Source organism: Equus quagga, unplaced genomic scaffold (genome assembly GCF_021613505.1).
Source record: "Equus quagga isolate Etosha38 unplaced genomic scaffold, UCLA_HA_Equagga_1.0 220_RagTag, whole genome shotgun sequence".
Classification (NCBI taxonomy): domain Eukaryota; kingdom Metazoa; phylum Chordata; class Mammalia; order Perissodactyla; family Equidae; genus Equus; species Equus quagga.
The window spans coordinates 4,495,956-4,504,791 of NW_025799647.1; the positions used below are offsets into that span (position 1 = coordinate 4,495,956).

At 48.1% G+C, this 8,836-nt stretch overlaps 1 long non-coding RNA gene across 1 annotated transcript; it reads right to left on the reverse strand.

Moving 5' to 3' along the window:
• Positions 1-6,132: 6,132 nt before the first annotated feature.
• Positions 6,133-8,195, reverse strand: LOC124233776 (uncharacterized). Its single transcript, XR_006887140.1, has 3 exons — positions 8,051-8,195; positions 7,243-7,377; positions 6,133-6,459 (listed from the first exon to the last, which is right to left on the reverse strand). It is a non-coding gene; the product is annotated as an uncharacterized LOC124233776 (long non-coding RNA).
• Positions 8,196-8,836: the final 641 nt, after the last annotated feature.

An 8,836-nucleotide genomic window follows, 5' to 3' on the forward strand; every position in this document is an offset into this window, starting at 1 on the left:
TCCTCCATATGCATATAAATGAAAATAAATGCTTAAATCCAAAGGTCCTGGACTTTAGCCACTAAGTCCTGCTGGGCTATGAGCCCTGCTCTATCTTGGCCTCATAAAACTGACCCTCTGAGGATTACAGAGAGCTAATCCCAAACCCTGGTGCTAAAGGACTTCTTATCCTCCAAACACCTCCAGAAGATCAGAGGGCATCATTGTATTTTTCAATCAAAAGTCCTTTTTCATAGACAGATATAAATTAGCATAGGAAAAAAAGTAGAAGAAGATACACAGAAATGTTAACAGTGATCATCTCTGAGGAATGAAATTTTGTCTTTTCTTTTTGCTTTTCTAAAGTTTCCAAATTTTTAAATAATGAACATGTGCCACCTTTAAAATAAGAAAAAGATTGATGTCCTGTATTTGTGTACCTCTCCCATCTGATGACATTTCACTGTGCCTTAGTAGAAACATAGAGACCATGGGCGTAACTGATGGCTAACGATACCAAGCTTGCCTGGGCGATGGCCAAGTCCTGCCCCTACTCCACAGAAGAACAGAGCTATTGAATTCTGACACCCTCCCTTCTCTTCTGTCCCCAAACAAAAGATTGTTTGAAGAGTTTCCTTGTTCTCTTAGCAAATGATAACCCAGAAAAACAGCTCTCTCAGAGGCTTTTCCAGAATGTTCTGATAAAGCCAAGTCTTCCAAAGGAGTGTGTGTCCAGGATCCAAGAGAAAGAGGAACACTGCCGGGTTCCACATGGGCATCAGCGTGGATTGTGCCCTGGGTTCCTGGGCACTCTCTCCCCTTTGGCACGGGCTAAGGGCAGAGTAGAGGACAGCCTCTCTGCTGGTGGGATTCACAGTTGCCTGCCCCCCCAGTCCCTATGTTTCCTTTAAGAAAAACAAAAACAAAAACAAAAAAATCCACTCCTCAGAATCCAGACCAGGAAGTCTGGAGACATTAGCATATCCTGGCAAGCAGCCTGATGGCTAATAGATAACAGGTTATCCAAGAAACAATTAGCCTGCGTTCACACGGATCAGTTGCAAACACTGACCTCGTCATCAGGATGCAGCCCTGAGAGTAAAGAACCCTTTCTTCTTTCACTTTCAGTGGGTGGGAAAATGTCAGGCCTCGCTCCCTTCTTTTATGCCGTGACAAATTAGTATGTGCTACGTCTGCAATCGCACTGAAGCCCTCCTGAGCACAGGGTCAATGAGACCCCGGCGGTCCTCCCCATGAGCCCCTGGGGCTGGTGAGGACAGAAGCAACCCGTGTGGCTCCTGCCTCAAGGTAGGAGGCCTGCGGCAGCTTTCTCATCACCATTTCCTGCCTGTGTCACCAGTCTTCTTGCCCTCCTTTCTCACACTTCTGCCCCTGCCCTGCTCCTTTCAAAGTCCACGCCTGGCTGCTGAAGGGGATCTTTCCAGCCCTGCTGTCTCTCTCCCAGTTCAGCACATTGCACACCCCTGGTATCCCCCACCACACACACTCTTTTTGTTTGATTAGAGAGGTCAGGAGGGTATAGGGAAGGAAGACATTTCCTCTGTCCAAAGTGGGTTCGTCTGGCCGGAGAACGAATTAAATTCACATGAGACAGAATAGCAAGAGAAAATTAAACAAAGCTTTATGAGGAACCATGGCCCGGGTTCTTTCTTCCCGAAGGAAGAAAGGGCACCGAAGAAGTGGGGTGCACAGAGTGGTTATATACTCCCAAACAGAGTGTTTCACATGTGATTGAAATGTCCCTCCCACAATAGTCACAAGATTGCCCTGTCAGCACAGCGCTTGATGGACACAGCAGGTAGTGGGTCTGCTGTCTCGGAGGGCGCAGCAGGAGGCAAGTCTACTGTCTCAAGCTGGGTGGTCACAGGTGAGTGCAGCAATCAGTTCCTAGCCTAAGGAAAGATACTTAATCCTTAAAGAAATGCCAACGTTGGGAGGGGGAGGGAAGTCAGTTACAGGAGGTTACCAGATAAGCACAATAAAATGCAGATTTAAGTCCTTGCCTTTGGCATTGATTAAAGAGTTTCTAGAGACAAGGTCATCACCCCTTCTTCCTGTTAGAGAGGGGGATATCTTTACAGAGGGAGAGTTCCTTTACAATGTAAATGTCTCCTAACAAAGGGTAAGTAAATTCTACTTTTCTGTTGCTTTCCTGTCTGCCAAGGAACCAGCCTCAAATAATCATCATGCCAAAGAGACATATCTTGGGGCGGCCAATTTCAGGTCCCCACAAGGGGAACAAGATTCAGAAATAAAAGCTTTTGTTTAGGTTTAAGGGATCGATGTGCATTCACTGCTATAGATTATATCATTACATCAATGTTACATCATGGTGGCCTCAGTAATGGCCTCCCAAACTATTTTCTCTTCAAACCCTCTTTAACCTTTTCCCCAGTAAGACGTATAGAATTTGAATGTAAACAGGAATGCAATGACAGACTGAGGCTGTCTCACTTTCTTTTGAGTAGATAGAACCAGCTAATAATTCTCTTAATATCATGTCAAATCAGTCAAATCAACCTTTTCTCTTTTTTTTGGAAGAAGATTAGCCCTGAGCTAACATCTGCTGCCAATCCTCCTCTTTTTGCTGAGGAAGATTGGCCCTGAGCTAACATCCGTGCCCATCTTCCTCTGCTTTACATGTGGGACGCCTGCCAGAGCATGACTTGATAAACGATGCTAGGTTCACACCCGGGATCCGAACAGGTGAACCCCAGGCCGCCGAAGCAGAACGTGCAAACTTAACCGCTGTGCCACCGGGCGGCCCCTCAACCTCCTCTTTTCCTGTCTTGGCAAGGGGCTCGTGTTTTTTTCTCATGAAATCAACAGTCATAACGGTAGCCGCCATGTTTTGAGCACTAACCTGAGCTACACTGTGCTAAGCCCTTTATGTACACTGCCTTATCTAACCCTTTCCACAGTTCTGTTTTATTATCTCCATTTTACAGAGGAGAAAACAGAGGCCTGGAGAGATTAAATAACCTGCCCAAGATTATTTTTTAAAAAAGAAACGGCAAAGATTCTGAGATTCAAATCGCTGTCTGGTAGATTTCAAAGTTTCATCTCATCCTCCGTTGCCTACATCACACCAGCTCCTTGAAGGAAGCAGCAGGTGAGAGTCCTGGGTCCTGAACGGTGGGCCAAAAGGGCTGGTGGTCTGCACAGGAGGGAGTCGGGGGCCTGCGACCGCTGCAGCAGCATCCAAAATCGTCCATCATGCTAGGAATCTGCCCAGCGGTCCGCAAGCATGGGCTCATCAAACCTCACCGCAACCTACGCATCAGGCCCGGCCACCCCACGTTACACCTAAGATTTAAACTGAGAGGAGAAGTGATTTGTTCAAAGTCACTCAGCTGGTAAGTGGAAGTAAAATGTGGTTTTGAATTCAGGCTTCCAGTTCTCGAATCTACCCTAGGCTTCCTATGCGCTCCGTCTCTCAGCAGCTCTTGAGTTCGGCTGCTCACCCAACGTGAGGAATGCAGTGAGGCTCCCTGGTTCTTTGCTTATTCTGATGTCAATAGTTTGAAAAGTGCAGTGAGTAGCTAAGAGTGTGGGTTCTAAATTGCCAGAGTCAGAATCCCAGCTCTGTCACTTACAAGTTACGTGACCTTGGGCAAGTTGCTGTGCCTCAGTTTCCTCATCTCTCAAATAAGGAAGAGTAACAGCACCCACTTCTGAGATCGCCATGGATGAGGTGTGTGAGAAGCGCTTAGGATGACACGGGGCGGGAAGGATGCGATCAAGAAATGCAGGTTAGTATTATTACCTAACAATTCCTACTAGTACACAATAGCTAGATTTATAAAGACGCTGTTACTATTTTGGTTAGCATAATTTACATTTTCCTGCCAAAGATAAGCCCTCCAGACTTCTCTGCCTTAGCTTAAATCCTCCCCAAAAGCAGAGGCACAGATCCTCCGAGGCAACGATCCAAGTCAAGAAGAAGCGTTAGTGAACAGGTTACCACTGGTAGGGGGCCTCAGTCCCACGGGGACCCTCTGGGAAATTGTTTGGAACACACCCCAGAATGGGCCCTGAGGACCTCGTACCTGCCCCCGTCTGTAGGGGCTGCTCCGGGGCCTTCACTCCCTGCCCAACGGGGAGCAAGTGCGCCCCAGGGACCAGGGCACGGCTGCAGGCAGCAGGAAGCAGGAAGCAGGAAGCTGTTGGTGCAGCGGTGACACATTGCAGGGGACCCTGGGGTGGGCTAAGCACCTGTGGGTGGGGCCCTGCCTGCCAGCTGCGCAGTAATCTCCCAGTGTTGTTAATGTATATTCGAGGTGTAGTTTTTTCTCAGAAACACTTGCCAAACAACCCCAGTGTTTGCTCTGGATCTAGTTTTAAATGGCAAAGTTTCTTCTTTGAACTGTAAGTGCCTGCTTAGAACTGTCTTTAGAAATTGTAGATAATCAAGACCCCTTGAAGGATCCATAATCACGACGGTCCCCTGCATGTCTGTGCACTATGCCTTCTAGTTTACAAAAATACACAATACTTTTGCATATATGATCTCATTGACTCCTCATGGTCAACCAGTGAGCTGAATGATAGTCCTCAAAGAAATCCCAGAGTGTTGTTTTCTGTGTGTGTGAAGATGATTGGCCCTGAGCTAACGTCTGTTGCCAATCTTCCTCTTTTCGCTTGAGGGAGATTGTCGTTGAGCTAAAGTCTGTGGCAATCTTCCTGTATTTTATGTGGGATGCTGCCACAGTGCGCCCTGATGAACAGTGTGTAGGTCCATACCCAGGATCCAAACCTGCAAACCCTGGGCTGCTGAAGTGGAGTGCGCAAACTTAAGCACTATGCCACTGGGCCGGCCCCAACACTCCCAGAGTTTTTGATCCTTCTACACAGGATTAGAAACAGCTGAGTGATTTCACTTGCAAGATGATTCCGAGGCCCTGGGGTAAGGTCTGCAGCATCTCTCCCCGCCATGAATAGTCCCTAATAGACCCAAACAGACCCAATCAGACCCATTCTGGCCATTTTACTCAGGTTTGGTAGCTTTAAGAATATTGATACTTTTAGAATAATAGGGCAACCTGGCTACTTTATTCAGTTTTCTCAATGTACACATGTGACGAGATGTTAGAATAGGCGTTTCTGCTAAGGCCTAAAGACAATGGAGATCACGTTCCAAAAAGAGGTCCCAGACCTCCGTGCAGGCTTTGGAGGAAAGGGAGCAGAGAAACCAGCTTTGTGATGGCTGCACCCCTCATTCATGGTGATAAAACGGCCAGGAACAAAGTTTTTGGTGCGCGGTGAGTCCCTCTCCCACCCGTTGAGAAAGAAGGGAGTACAGGGCCCTTGTTGCATGCTTAGGAAAACGGGGTTCAACTTGCCCACTGAAAGAGCTTCATTTGTGTCCCTAGTAGCTCAGGGGACACAGTGCACAGGTGTCCAGTTCCCGCCAAACTTAAAGGACAAGTGATGGGCTAGCTATGGCTTTGACTGTGGAGGAAAGGGAAGGTCTCGGGGAGGTAGCCAGGACAGCTTGTGCGCCCCAAATTTGTCACGAGAGGATTCGTGAGTGCGTGCCCAGATATGGGTCTCACCCATGATAGGGTTGGCAGTGAAGGGGATCAGAATATGCCACCCCAAAATACACCACTTTGATGTTAGGATTATTTTGAGCTGAAGGCAATTAAGAAACAGCAGACACAAAAGGAGCTCTCTGCCCCCTCTTTCTGCCTGAAAGCAGGGGTACATTTCCCTGCGTGAAGGTATGCCCCCTCCCCTCTCCTGCTTAATCACTGAGGCACTGACTTGAATCTGCATAACAAGCCTTACTAAAATAACCCTCATCTTCCATTAGGTTCCCCTGTATATTTACCTTCCTCCAATTCACCACCCCAGAAGCTCGAACCCCTTTAACTCTTCTCTACACTGTGTTGTCCTTTGTTAAAATGGTACATAAACCCCCAGGCTTTATTGCTTTGGGGGATTTTCACTTCTTTTCTGTGAGGTCCCGCGTATGCATATGAAATAAACCTACTCTCCTGTTAATCTTTTCTTTTGTCAGTTTAATTTGCTGGCCTCGGTCACTGAATATAAGAGGGCACAGGAGAAGTTTCCCCCTACCCGCTATGGCAGTGAGGGATTGTCTTGGATCTGTCCAAGAGGGCTGCATGGAGGAATAAACAGGTCTTCTCAGGGAGAAGCTTGAGGTATCAGCACATTCATAGAGGCCGAGGAAGGAATGAGTGAGTGAGTGAGTGGCTGGAATAGAGAGCATTTGTCCTGTGAAGCAAACTTCAGGGAAGAGATCCTCAGTGATTGTGAGTTAAGATCATCAAAAAGAGCCTGTGAGAGTCAGCTTTCAACGTCTGCCAAGTCCAGAGAGAGCAGACGCCACATCACCATGCCCAGGCCAATCAGGCAAGAGCTTTCCTGCTCCCCTCGCCTCTTCTCATTTCCAGAACTCCAACTCTGAAAGTGTCAGGACTCATGGCTAGTAAGCTGAGGAAGGAGAAGGAGAAAGTTAGCAGCTGACCACGCACCCCTTCCCCAGCCCCCTTCTCTCTCCCTCTCAAGGACCCTGAGCCGGGAGATGCTAGGAAGCTTCAGTTTTAAAGCAAGAAGTTATGTGACTGAATATTTCCATTATTAAATTTATACTGTGTGTTTTGAAGGGAGCAGAGGATTGTTGTTATTACCAAATGTGACCACAAAGTCATAGGATTTGCTCTAAATTCTATCTGGGGCAGAGGAAGAACTTGCTCCCTTGAACAGATGACAAAGGATGGTGGGAAACCAAAACAAATTGTCTTTGATTACACTCATGAGTCATGTTTATTCAGCATGATGATCATTCATATTTCCAATACTGGGAGATTTCCTGGTGCCCAGGGAAAGAGTGAGCTGTGGTTTATGAGTTAGACTCCAGCTCAGAATCCCAGGAACTTCGCTGGAGAGGTGACACAACTGTATAAATAGGCAGTGCCCACAGCCACCGTGGGCCCATATTCAAGAAGTCTCCATTGCTCCCCATCCAACCTCGAAGCCCATCCTGACCAGGGATTGAAAGTGGTGAGAGCCACCACTGCTCTCGTCGCTGCAAGACAGTGGAGGCAGACGGCTGCCACTGGGAATCCCAAGCTTGAGGTACAAATCCAGTGTCTGTACCCCCAGAGATTGCTCAGTGATGAATATATTAAGAGCTTGAACCCTTTGGATGAATGGATTGGATAATCATCATGAATATTACAGTACACAAAGTATTTGGGGCCCTTCTGAACTTACTGTCTTTCAGCTCCAAACCTACTCTTCTGTTCTCAGCCTCATGCTGGAGCTGAGCTCTGCAAACCGTATTCCAGCTTTGCCAGCTGGCTCCATGTCAGCTCTTCCAGTGGGAAGCACTAGAGGGAGGCAGCATGGCTGGAGGAGAAAGAAAGGACTCCTCGTAGGTTTCCTGTCCCTATCGATGCCACCCTTATCTCACCCCATCACCCTGGCAGTGGCAGTTCCTTCTTGTAGCAGCACCTGCGTGCAGTCTGCCGTTTCTCTAACACTGAGAGAACCAGCCCCATCACACTCCCCCTCCCAGGAGCCCCCAGGTCCCCACAGGGCCCCTCCCCAGCTCAGAGACACCAGCTCAGCTGAGCAGCACACCTGCTCAGAGTCTGAACCTCAGGTTTCTGGGTTTTAATAATTCCCACTTCTTTCCTCACCTTGCCCAGGGGCGATGGCCACTCCTTCAGGTGCTACCTCTGTGATACTGTCATGCACCCTTTTTGCCTTTTTAGTTTCCCATTTCACATAGTTAACGATTACTATATTACCTTCTCTGTTCAAATTACTGATGTTTCTGTCTTCGGGCCGGTCCCTGCCTGATACTCCTCTTAATGAAAAATGGAGAATTGGAGGCCCTCAGGGGACTCGCTGGGGTAAAGAATCAGTGAGGCCTCTGGGGAAAAGGCTAGGAAAATTTTGACTCATTTCTGAACCTTTTTTGAATCATGGAGACCTCTGAGAGACAGATGCAAACAACGGGCTTTCTCTCTAGAAACTGTAAGTATCAGCACATGCCCAGCCTCCAACCCTCACTCACAATTTTACACCCAGTGGTAGGGCTGGTGGAGCCCCAGGCCAGGTCAGTCGCTTCTGTGGTAGAATGTTGGCTGGGCTGAGTCTCCATCTTGGAGAAAATCTGGTTGGCTCGCAGAGGCTGTTGCCCAGGCCGGAGAAAAGTCGAACAAAAGGACTGTCAGTGCTGGGTTGCCAAGGAGCTGTCCTAGATTTTCAAACTCCCTGAATTTGAGATAAATATCCTGACTATGGACCTGCCTGGATCTGTAGTTGCTCTTGCATCTAAAGCCTTAAAAATGTATCTTTTTCAGCAACAACTATTTTACTGGTGGGGGCCCAGCCAACAAGAACGAGGCCTTGTGAGGCACAGCCGTGTTTCGGGGCTCTCCTCCCTAGAGGCCCCGGGCTGACCCAGCCAGCTGACCTGGCCAGGTCCCAGTCGCTTTCTGCCGCGTAGAGTGTAGCCCTCCTGGAGAGAAAGGCAAGTCGCCATCTCCTGGCTGGCACTAGTATTGCAGGCTGATTTTCCAGAAAGCGATTCCTGGTGCCCAGTTTCCAAGGATGAGAACTTCCCTTTGGCTGTGAGTTAGTAATCTGGATGTGTTTTGTGGAGGATTATGCGCTAGGCCATTAGAGGGGAGAATACAGAGTTTGGGGAAAGTTACTACCTCTGGCTCTCAGTTTTTCCATCTTTAAGGCAAGGCAGTTATGTAGATGCCGAGAGTCTGGCTCTGGTTTTCCCTTCCCTATCACACAGCCCTGTTGAGCTGTCCACAATAGAAGGCAGCACCAGAGAAGGGAAAAGAAT